The 12,831-nt window shown below is 47.1% G+C and overlaps 1 protein-coding gene across 1 annotated transcript in view; it reads right to left on the reverse strand.

Annotated features, from left to right (window-relative positions):
- PIK3CD (phosphatidylinositol-4,5-bisphosphate 3-kinase catalytic subunit delta) overlaps positions 1-9,341 on the reverse strand; it is a 35,238-nt gene extending 25,897 nt beyond the window's left edge. Inside the window, exon 1 of the mRNA XM_073657287.1 lies at positions 9,072-9,341. The gene's annotated coding sequence lies outside the window, so the exon portion shown is untranslated. The remainder of the gene's footprint in view (positions 1-9,071) is intronic.
- Between the last annotated feature and the right edge of the window lie 3,490 nt (positions 9,342-12,831).

A 12,831-nucleotide genomic window follows, 5' to 3' on the forward strand; every position in this document is an offset into this window, starting at 1 on the left:
AACATAATACAGATACCAGGACACTATGCCGGTGTGAGTAGGGGCCTTTGGATTTTAGAGCTTAGTGACGAATCCTTTAAACCGTTAACAGCAGAAGTGCTATAAAATTCCCCTTAAACTTCGTAAGATGTTATAAAGAGTTTTGGGGTATTTCCCCCTCGAATATCTGTACACGGTTATAAATATTATATCCACTAAAGATGCACTCGGGCCAAAACTGATGCGACGCCTGACACGTTCTTTGGGTCTGCCCAGATAGCCGCTTTACACATTACCCCCATTGCAGATACTGGTATTATACACAATATTGTTTTTTGGGAATATTCGGCAGGTAATAACTGCCCCCCTCTGTGCAATCAGTTCCCTTCCAGCCTCTGAACGCACATGCCCTTTTACCATCCCTTTAACTGAGGGTTTGTGGCACAATCTGAAAAGTGGAGTGACGCCAAATCGACTCACAGCCCCCAGTAGACCACTCGATCAAACACACCGGCCTCCATGTCCGATTCCTACCAATGTGCTTATATACTAAGTATCACCAGCTCTGCTTGCTGTCAGTCAGTAGGAACCTTCTTGTTTCCATCCAGAAGCAGAAAACGCTTTCCTGACCCAATACTTATTACAGCTGAAGCTTTGTTACAATTGCACCAGTCAAAGGGTCTGGTGTCACGCAGCAGTCGCAGGGCGGCCACGATGTCACCCACAGCCCGTTCCGCCATGAAAGTCGCAGCAACTTTATTAGAAATAGATTCTTAATGGATATTGATGGCGGAAACCTCAGCACAAATCCCGAACCCCAACTAATGCTTCAGGGTAAGGCAACGACGTGGCACCTGAATATCGTGGTGGCGTGCGGCCACCGATTTTATTAAAAAAATAAAATAAAATTTTGCAGGTGAAACAGCAGATTGCACAATCATGGGTCCATCCAGCAGAAAGAATTCAGGCTGTTTTTAGACCTCAGATACAGTGTAACAAACACTCAGCTGTGGAGTGATGTCAGGTCTTTAAATCTGGATAGAAACCTAAATATTTCTCACATTAATTATGGGCTAACATCCATGAAGCAGGAGCTCAGGATAAACAGATTCACAATATACTGCAGTCATTGGGGATTATAATACAGCAGCGGAGGCAGAATACAGACCAGAACCCAACATTATAATAAAAAAAAAAAACAGTGCCATATAAAATGCTGGATGTTTAGATATGAACCCACGTTAGGAGCTGGGCGGCAGCGGCCATGCTTCCTCTCCGGGGTCCAGCATAGTCTAAATTCGATACTAGGCCGCACAAAGTGAGAAGCCAGCCATGTTGCCCATAGCAACCAATCAGAACTCAGCTTTCATTTCTTATCCTGCTCAGGGACAATGAAACCTGCGCTGTGATTGGTTGCTATGGACACCCGGTAACTAGTTTCTCAGAGCTGAGGCCTAGTGATGGTTCAATATGGCGCTATAATACGGCGCCGCTCACCAACACATGAAATCATATGTATAACCATAAATAATGAGTTTCTGCCCCCCCCCCACGATTATTTATTCTGGTGGTCCCTCCACACAGAGCAGCGACAAGACCCTTTAATTACACAAATAATGAAATAAATAAATCAAATACGACCGAGGTATGAGGTACTTTGTGCCTCAGTATCAGCGATGCCACCATTACACCGCTCTGAGTACGTGGTGACGAGCTGCGCTTTTAAGAAGCATTGGCCGCTTCCCGCGAGTCGTCGGCGTCCGTTACAGACGGTATTTTTTTATTAATAGCGGGAGGCTGAGTCACAGATAACGGGGGGGGGGGGGAGGCGAGCGCACACAGGCGCGGGGTGCTCAGCCATTGTCTTCCTCAGCTCATTGTCAGGCAATTTATGAAGACGAGGAGGAATGCGAGATCAGTTACCTAACCGGGAAGCTGCAGAGCATCGCTCTTAAAGGGACAGTAAACAAACAGCAACCAATCTGGTTGACCATTTCAGTGCTCTCCATTTCTGGGAACGTCGGGTGACAACCCAATATGGCCACCTTCTTTCCCGATTTATAGAAATGCATAATTAAGTAGTCATTTCGAGGATAACTCTGCGGCTCCTCTGTTTCTTTCCGCTCTTGTAGCGATTCTGAGAAAAAGATATTTTCCACCTCCGATCACAATGGAAGCTCAATTTCCAGTGCTGAAGGTTGTCAGAGAGCAGTGCATTGTGGGAGCCGAGAGCGACAGTTTACCGGATCGATCACATATCCGACAACTGGGCGGGGCTAAATCGAAGTCAGTTTCCAAGGGTAACCAGCAGAATTCTGTCAGCAGCGATGTGTGTGAATCGGGGGGGTAGGGGAGGCCCGGAAAGAACTCAAAACTGATATGAAAATGGCGAATCAAAGGATTTTCAAAAAAAAAAATAAAAAATCGCTCCAATGTTCATGACTATTTCACCCGTGAAATGTTGTTAGAAGTGGAATTACGCTTCACAAGGCCGTAATTGTGGCACAAAAGAAAGCGGAAAAAGGAGAAGTAAAAATGTAAAAGCAAAGTAAATCTGATCCTAGAGCGAAAGGAGGAAGAAATTCACTTCTCAAAAACGGAATACAAGTGTACGGGAACTGCGGAGGAAGGAAACCAAGAGGGATCTGACGTTACACGGCCATATTGAGCCACACAACAGATATGGAGTCCGCGAAAGCGGTACATTTTGAGCCCCGCCTCAAACCTTGTCATTTATATTAGACCCATCTCTTCGTGGTTAGTTTTGTAGGGACACAGGCGTCAGGGGATACATCGTAAATGAGACAAGAGTAGGGGAAAGAGAGGAGCATGGAAGGACATGTCCCACAGCAACCAGACTCCACGGTGCTGAAGGTTAAGAATGAAAGGCACGGCGCTGCACCGGGTCCATGGAATATGCAAGGATACCGCAAACACCCGACTGATGGGTCGCCCCACAAATCTTTCACGTGCAGTGTCATTTTCCTGTCAAATAATTGTGACAGAATCCGCGACAGAAGGTCCAACATTGGATTGATGCAGCAAGGGAAAACAAGTGCACCTTTACCACAAATACCCACCTCCCTTGGGATTAAGATGTTACAAACATTTAAAAACAAAACAAAAACGAAAATGGCAGAAGACATAAAAAAAACAACAACTGAAGACTGCACCAACAGAATAGTGAGTGCAGCTCTGGAGTATAATACAGGAGGTAACTCAGGATCAGTAATGTAATGTATGTACACAGTGACTGCACCAACAGAATAGTGAGTGCAGCTCTGGAGTATAATACAGGAGGTAACTCAGGATCAGTAATGTAATGTATGTACACAGTGACTGCACCAACAGAATAGTGAGTGCAGCTCTGGAGTATAATACAGGAGGTAACTCAGGATCAGTAATGTAATGTATGTACACAGTGACTGCACCAGCAGAATAGTGAGTGCAGCTCTGGAGTATAATACAGGAGGTAACTCAGGATCAGTAATGTATGTACACAGTGACTGCACCAGCAGAATAGTGAGTGCAGCTCTGGAGTATAATACAGGAGGTAACTCAGGATCAGTAATGTATGTATATAGTGACTGCACCAGCAGAATAGTGAGTGCGGCTCTGGAGTATAATACAGGCTGTAACTGTCGGTCACGAATATAATGTATGTATTTGTTGCCTATCCCCTTTCTGCAGTGTCAGATTCTCTTCTGGTCGCGGGCCGCACTGTTAAACCCACATTACACATTATATCAGGGGGGTTTTCCCATTGTCGTGTTTCATGTTTCCCATTGTGACGAATCTCGGTTTTCTCCAGATCTGGAACAATCTGTACATAAATCAAAGTTGTAATGATACAAGCGGCCATGGTGGGTTGTATACATGTCCTGTCAGCCTCTTTATGAGCCGGTACATTATATGTGGATTTTGCATACACTTCACGCCTGTTAACATGATATAAATGGAGTGATACTTGCACCTATATTATCACCGTATCTTCTCCTTGTAGCCCATCTCCCCACTGACTGCAGCAGCTAAGGAAATCTACCTTTATCCTGATGAGTCTCTGCCCCTGTATGCAAATAGTCAAAATTACTGCAAATATAATGGTTTCTATATTGCAAAAAATAGCGCCACCCCGTCTGCAGGGTATGTGTGGTACGGCAGCTCAGCCCTACTGCAGTAACAAACACACCCAATGGACAGGAACGTGATGGTTTTTGGAAAGTAGCGACCCCCCATATAATATTTTATTCAATCGTATAATAAATAGCAGCCATTACTAAGCTCACAGGGGTCGTTATGTGGCTTTTGCTGACCTGGGTAAGAATTTTTTTTTCGTTTACCGACCCTGAACTTTTACAATAACAACAAAAAAAATTCTAATACAAAATAAAATTAATACCGTACAATAGTGCACTCCTGTTATGGCGCAAAACTGGTAAACACTTGATGCACTGACAGAATTCATGCCTCATATTCCCAAAGTTAAAAAAAAAAAAAAAAAGTGTCGTAAAGAAAGCACCACATTTTATGAACATGGCGCCACTATACCCATTGGAGAAGGCAGGCTACATTTTACAACATTTCTTAAGACCTTAAAAAGGGACTGAAAGGGGATGATGTCCTGATCCTCGTTCATCTGACTACTGAGGCTGAAATGGTCACATAAATGGAACGGGACATCATTGACTGTGCATCCATCCCCTGACCGCTGCAGTCAGTCATTTGTTCCGTTGGTCAGGTGACCCAGGAACGTACCAATCAGAGTACCAGAGTGGTCAGCACTGGAAGTCACATGGGTTCAAGGTGACAAGTAGAGCATCATTAATTATTTTAATCTGTTGGGTAACTTTGATTTAATAATAAAATGTTCTGCCGCTTTCTGTTTCAATCCTATCAGTTTCAACATCTCTGCTGTCTATCAGTGTATGGAAACCTTTTTAGTTTACTCCAAAATGCCATAAACATGCACTGTACAAAACTAAACTATTTTTATACAGCTGACAGTTTGTTACATTGTGTCCAGTGTAAATAACCCTCAATATCTAGCCAGGGACCTACAGTCCTACTTTTACCTGCATGGATACATTGTAACAGATTTGTGCAGCTGCATATGGTACAACAAAGCATCAGCTGTGAGAAGAATCAAGATTTCAGTCTTTGGAGGTAAAACATTGTTTCTATTCGCTGCCAGAAAGCAGAGAAATTGAACTTGGTTGGGAAGTAAAATAAAGTCTGTAAGATAAAGGTTGTACTAAAAATGTGTACTGTGCACTAAGCAGGTGAGCAGCACAAACCTCTCCCCTGTCCCCACCATGTGCTGCTCACACAGAAAACCCTGACACACTGTAACAAACCCTGCACCTGTGTCAGCTGGAGAAGCGTGGGTAAATCATGTGCTTGCTGCCACCCTGCAGCCCATGGTTGTGATGGCTGCAGTCATCCACTGGATACGCCCGGACACCATGAGCAGCGGGTGCCTAGAAGATGGGTGTTGGGTTGGGAATTGCAGGGATGGGGTCTGCCGTGACACCAGATTTGGCAGTTTCAGTACAGAGAGCCCCTTTAATATCACCATATATTTGGGTAATATCTGGATATCTTCCTGCAGGGTCACAAAATGAAAATTGGCAGAGTAAAATGAGTCAGACTGAATCCATCAGTCCATATAATATTCACAAGTACTGGGATTATGCGGCGGGTATGAAGAACTGCAGGGTGAGACCCTGCCACAGACCAGGGCCTGCAGGAAGCCCCCCCACCAGCGATCCGAGAATGCAGAAAACCAGATTCATGGAATTCCAACCAAAAATCACGCAGTTACCTGTCCAATGTACTGTTATCTAAAGGAGTGTCCACCTCTGTCTATTGCTGGCTGCTGAAGGAGTTAACTGAGAAGCTGTCAGAAAGCTTCCTCTGACTGGAGAGTTTGCAACTCTTATCTATCTTTTCCTGAGCTCCTCTCAACTGATTTATGACCTCAGACCACATCTGAGTTGAACTGCAGGAAAACAAAATCTGTAAAAGTCAAAACGGTGCAAAACTTGTAACGTCCATAAAAAAATTGCTCCCAAGAGGTGGAAAACCCCAATAAATACCAATCTTGCAAAAGAGACGTCAAAGGTCTATTAATCCACAATGACGCAGATCATAAATCTACGGCCTCATCATGTGCTGGGAAAAAACTGGATGGGCCAAGAGAGGACCAGCGGATCGGACCCAGAACTGGTCAGATTTGACTTGTGGGTAATTTGCGACACGTTTCACGTTTAAACTGGACACAGATGGACTGTTCTGAGGAGCTGACAATCTAAACCATTCTATACATGGGCACCACTGACAACAAGAGCAATTCCTGATACAAGTGCCCTGAACCCAGCACCCAACATATCAGCGCCAGCCAGAGATCAGCATGTGTCAGGGTGACGACGGGCAGCACAACTACCTAGAATTGGCATCTTGGGCATCAGATTTGTTATTTCTATACGTTTTCTGTAAATGCCAACCATGATACGTGCCAAGGTGACCGTCATGTTGGCAGAAGAGAAACGTGACAAAAAAAGATAGCTGGGCAAAAGGGCAAAGAAAGCGTCACCAACGTATAAGAATTGTAATGGAGATTGACAGTAAGCAGAAAACTGATGCAGAATGAATGGAAACATTCCGGCTTATAAAGAAAAAAAACAAACATATTCCGACCTAATAGATCAGTGTGATACAATTGTATCCAGCATGGACCATTCTTAGTGAGGTCTGGACAGCATTTTACCTGCGCTGATACATTGTAGCAAACTGTCAGGACCAGATTTGTGCTGCTGATGTGGGAAATTATACAGACTGAAAACAATGTAACAAACCATCAGCTGTGAACAAGAAAGTCACCAGTAGCCATAATCTGTGCCCGCAGCAATGAAACAGTCATATCTGATCAAAGTGACCTCGCTCCTCCCAGACAACAAAATGCCAAGCAGCGACCCAGTGCCACCGGCATAGGACCAAGCGGAACATATAATAGACCCTGAAGAATTAGGGTTCCCCTTTAAGAAGGTCCTGAAAAATAAAACATACGGCAAAGCTCGCATGCAAGGAGGTAAATCTTTACCTGGTTGGCATGGGCAGCGGGGGGGAGGGCCCCTTATCAGATAAACATGTAGGTGCCAGGATGCCAGGCAGAACCGGGGTGATGTGTATACCAGTAGATAATGGAGACCATTAATCAGTGCCAGTCGGGCAGAGAACATAATTGCTCTGTAATTTAGGAGGGAATGAATGGTCAGGCTGCACAAAAGATCAAGACGCCAGTCAATGAAGGGTGATTCATGCCAGCCTGCGCCGCTGATTAGGCAGACAGATGTGGTGATTAGCGGCCAAGCAGGCAGTCAGGTTAATGCCAGTTACTGGGGATGGCAGACCGGGAAAGCAGGATAATAGACTAAGCTGAAATCGATGCCAGTCTGTGTGGTGCTGATGTGAGAACAATATGTGCAAGTGGCAGATCAGTGTCAGGCTGTGCCAGCATGGCACTACAGCTCCACCAGCCATGTACCGTCACTGGCAGGATTACACCCAGGTGACCGATGTTTACAATGCCAGACAAGATGACATGTGTTAGGATGGGGATTCCCAGTTAGTGGGGTGGTAACATGCCAAGAGGAGAATAGGAGGCGACAGGCACCGGGCTACTGCCAGCAGGTACTTCCCATCATGGGATGCTAGGCAGAGTGGGGACTGTGATGCCAGGCAGAAGGGCGAGTGGGTGGCATAGCAGTCTGATAGCAGGCAACATGTAGGGCGACAGGAATCAGGAAAGGAGTGAGCAGCGTGGGGGTAAGCAAGGTGGATAATGCCAGGCCGAGAGCAGGAACTGTGATGGGCAACGCCAGGAAGAAGGGGCGCAGTGCGCTGGGTGACCCCAGGAACAGAGTGGCCATTGGGTAGAGTGAGGATGATTCCAGGAGGCAGGAAGTATATGGAGCAGTGCAGGGCAATTCCAGCCAAAGGGTGATCAGCATGGTGAGCAATGCCAGGCAGAGGGTGACGCCAGGCAGAAGGAGAGCAATGTGATGGGTGATGCCAGGCTGAAAATGTCCAGTGCGATGGGTGATGCCAGGCACAGGGTGGGCAGGGTGATGGCTGATGCCAGGCACAGGGTGGGCAGGGTGATGGGTGGCACAGGGTGGGCAGGGTGATGGGTGGCACAGGGTGATGGATGACACCAGGCACAGGGTGGGTAGGGTGATGGGTGACACCAGGCACAGGGTGGGCAGGGTGATGGGTGACACCAGGCACAGGGTGGGCAGGGTGATGGGTGGCACAGGGTGGGCAGGGTGATGGGTGACACCAGGCACAGGGTGGGCAGGGTGATGGGTGACACCAGGCACAGGGTGGGCAGGGTGATGGGTGACACCAGGCACAGGGTGGGCAGGGTGATGGGTGACACCAGGCACAGGGTGGGCAGGGTGACGCCAGGCACAGGGTGGGCAGGGTGATGGGTGGCACAGGGTGATGGATGACACCAGGCACAGGGTGGGTAGGGTGATGGGTGACACCAGGCACAGGGTGGGCAGGGTGATGGGTGACACCAGGCACAGGGTGGGCAGGGTGATGGGTGACACAGGGTGGGCAGGGTGATGGGTGACACCAGGCACAGGGTGGGCAGGGTGATGGGTGACACCAGGCACAGGGTGGGCAGGGTGATGGGTGACACCAGGCACAGGGTGGGCAGGGTGATGGGTGACACCAGGCACAGGGTGGGCAGGGTGACGCCAGGCACAGGGTGGGCAGGGTGATGGGTGACGCCAGGCACAGGGTGGGCAGGGTGATGGCTGATGCCAGGCAGACTGGGTAGTGTGATTGGTGACACCGGGCACAGGGTGGGCAGGGTGATGCGTGATGCCGGGCAGAGTGGGTAGTGTGATGGGTGATACCAGCCACAGGGTGGGCAGGGTGCTGCCAGCCACAGGGTGGGCAGGGTGATGGGTATTGGCCGCAGACTGGGTGGTGACTGGGGCAGTGCAGACGGCGGCGGGCGGCAGACATTGCGGCGGGCGGGCACCGCTGGTGGCTGTGGCGGAGGATGCGCGGCGCGGTCTCACCTGCCCCCTCCCAGGCTCCGGTGCCGCGCTCCCCTCCGATCTTCTCCCCGTATCCCCCCGGCATTAACCCGTTATCTCCGGCGGTTCCTGGAGATGATTATGTCACCGGGCCGGGCGTGTACTCCACGCTGTGCCGGCCTCCACGCTCCCAGGCGCCGCTAACAATCCCGCTGTTTTCCCGGTACAGGCCGGGCTCCAACTGCCGAGCATTTCCCATCAGAGGTGACAGAGCATCACCAGGGGCGGGGTTATCCTTTCCCAACCAATCACATACGTAAATCCTAGGAACAGGCGGAGATTGGTGACGTAAATAGGCGTGGTCATATGACCACTTTTCTACGTAGGGTCCTAAAGCCTCCATGTCTATCATGTGCTGTGATGGAGCATCCTGTATTGTGCCAAACCCTCAGCTCTGTATCTGCAGGATCTGTGGCATTAATATAACTGACACCCTGCATCCATACAGATGTGCTTCATTTTTTTCTCTATGGTGTTTACTGTATGGATTAAATAATTGTATATTTTCCTAGATGAAACGGTTACATAATAACGAAACCAAATATTTATGTTTTGTTCAAATTGCAAATATTTTTGAACTTGCAAAATCTATAATTTGTTCTTCAATTGTTTAAAAAAACAACATTACTTTTTTCTCTCTTTTTGACTTCTCCTTCGGGGACTTGAACCTACGATTGTTTGATCACTTGTTCTATATACTGCAGTATTCCAACATTGCAACAAGTCCCCCCCCCCCAATCACGTCATATTGGGGGGGGGGGGGGGTGCAGTGGCTGCAGATATGATTGTGCTACACAACTGCGCAATTTGACAGCGGCATTTAAAGGGTTAAGCAGCAATCTGTCCGATCACGCCGCTGATAGAGGCAGATGGAGGCTGTATAACACAGCTAGCACTGCCGCCTGAGCCCGCTCCATACACCTGCACCTGACATAGGACGTACCAGTATGTGCTATGTTGGAACTCGTTGGGCTTAAAGGGATTTTCCATTCACCTCTGAATGCATAGGTGACAGTTGCCGGCCCGAACGCGTCCTGGGAGGCACCTATTGAAGGGACACAATCAGCAGCACTCACCTCCTGAGTACCGATACAGAAGTAAGCGGTGCCAGTCTGGCACTGCCAGAGTAACCATCTAAATAAAAAACTGCATTGGCTCCAGTATTGGTCAGTGATTGGCTGCAGCGGTCACATGGGTAATACAGGACGTCAGCTGTAACAGACTACCAGCAGGGAGAATCATGGACGAGAAGAAACTGCTTCAGATTTTAGCTGTGGTACCTCCCAGTTCGCCCAGCAATGACCCCCCAAAATCAGCGGCTCTTCGCAGAGACGAGTCCTCATTTCTTGGTCATGTCCAGTTACAGATTGTGGTGGCACTCCGACACTTCTAGTTTCTGCATAATGACTGACCACAATGGTTCCTCCGCTCAGTAGCCCAATCTCCTCCGCGGGTTCTTTACAAGAACCGGACACTAAATGAAGCTAAATCCTTAATTTCTGAAAACTTCTGCAACTTTCTTGGTTATTACATTTCTTACTATTGTCAATATCTCTGCAGCTGTCAGTGAATGGCAAACATTCCCATGTAGAGTTGGTTACAGTTTACTACGATGGGACACAATGTATAAAAAGTGTCATTTCTCCCTCAGGAGTTGCATAAATGTTACTAAAAGATGCAGCGAGTTCTATCCCGTCGCCCTATGCTGCCGCTTTACTAGTGCACCCCATAGCGCCAGGCCGGGCACCCCGCGAGCTAAACACTGCAGCAGCAGGAGTCGCCCCCTGTCCTGGCCTGACCCAGGCTGATATCTTTTATCTTATCTCATACATAACTAAACTGTTCGGACAGGACAAGGTCAGAGCAGTTTTCCATTCACTGACAACAAACAGGGATCTTAAAGAGGTTTCATAAGAGCAGAAAAAAGTTAATAAAAATGAAAGAGAAATTACTCACCTAATAAAAACTTTTCTGCCAGGGCCTCTGATTTGGGGGTCCCACTAATCTTCGCAGATGTCAAAGAACTGCTCCATCCAGTGATGTTTAAAGGGGTTGTCCACCTTTGGGGACATTTTTCACTTAAATGCATATATTTAAGGCTAAAAATAATTTTTGTAATTGGGTTACATTAAAGATTTTGCACCGTTTGGCTTTTATAGCCTCTTTGTTTCCCGGCACATTCACATTTAATGTTATCTGTGGTCATAAATCAGCTGAGAGGAGCTCAGAAAAAGACAGATAAGAGTTACAAACCCTCCAGGAAGACTGTCAGAAGAGCTAAATGATGGACTATCAGTTCTATCATTCTGCAGCAAGCAATAGTGCAACATAGATCCTAAAAAAAGGCAAAGGGTGCAAAATCCTCAAAAAAAAGTCCAATTGCAAAAATTATTTTAGCCCCAAATACATGGATTTAGATTAAAAAAGAAATTACAAATCATTAGGTAAGGGTTTATAGTATGAGTATAGATGGATTACTTCATCACGATGGCTTCAATAAGTTAGAATATCAGCTAGATTTTATGTCAGCTTAGTTGATGTAAGTTATAAAGTTATATGGTTCATAATTCTTGTATTGTTTGTATTACCAGTCAATCCTATGAGCAATGTCATGATATACCCAGTCTGCGTACGGGTATCTGATTATCGTCTTTAATCTGGTTTGTTCTTATGTTTTATGAAAATACCAATAAAAATTATATATGAAAAAAAAGAAAAAAAAAAGAAATTACTCCCACAAGTGGACAACCCCAGGCAATATCCAGCTTCACAACCAGTTATATACTGCTCCAATGCAGATCTATGTGTCTCCATAGTAACAGACTACAAACGACCCATGCGTAGTCTGATCCTGCTGTCGCTCACTCTAAGGGTCTGTGCAGACGATGCCTTTTTCAGGTGGATTCTGCCTGGAACCTGCACGAAAAAGCAATAAAATCCTCAAAATGAGAGAACATAATGTACAGCAATGTGAAAACGAACGGGATATTTTGTAACTTTTTTTAACTGCTTCAGGCTTCAAAAGCCAAGAAACGCGTCACTATATTATATATAAGAATAATAAAATTAAAAAAAATAAAGTTGCCGGTGGCAAAGACGCCACAAAGATGATGACAAAGAAGACGCTTCACGAAAAACACTGGCAGGGTTTTCCTAAAGTGTCTTCTGCTTCATACACTCTGCCGATATGCCGACATCTAAAAGACGCCGTGGGCACTCACCTTACATCCCAGAACACATGTATTGAGGTTTCTTCGACTAATAGAGGGGGATCAGAGTACGGGACCCCAATCTCTGATGCCCATTTATCTACCAGTCCCACCACAGTGCGCCGGCGCTTACACCCCCGGGACTAAATGTACTTTATTCCCCTTGGCATTGTTTGGGTTCCAGTCACAGGGCTGGCACTGGCGCGGGTGCAGTCACTGCTCTGTGCCAGGAGAGCGGCGGCAGTAACCGCACCCATGGCACTGACTGACAGCAGCTCAGCATTAGATCCGGCTGTCAGTCAGTTCCGGGGGCGCCACCCTCTATACACAGAGCGGTGACTGGACCCGCGTTGGTGCCGCCCCTATGACTGGAACCCAAATGCTGCCAGGGAGAATAAACTTAATTTCTTCCTGGCAGCGGGGTCTAAGTGCGGGCACCGGGCAGGTCCACAACCTGCAGATTAACCCCTTATCTGCAGGTTAATTGTTTTTGCAGGTGACAGGTTCCCTTGAAGTAAACGTGTTCATCACCA

This window comes from Phyllobates terribilis, unplaced genomic scaffold (genome assembly GCF_046119375.1).
Source record: "Phyllobates terribilis strain yellow unplaced genomic scaffold, ASM4611937v1 Scaffold_12__6_contigs__length_324123572, whole genome shotgun sequence".
NCBI lineage: Eukaryota > Metazoa > Chordata > Amphibia > Anura > Dendrobatidae > Phyllobates > Phyllobates terribilis.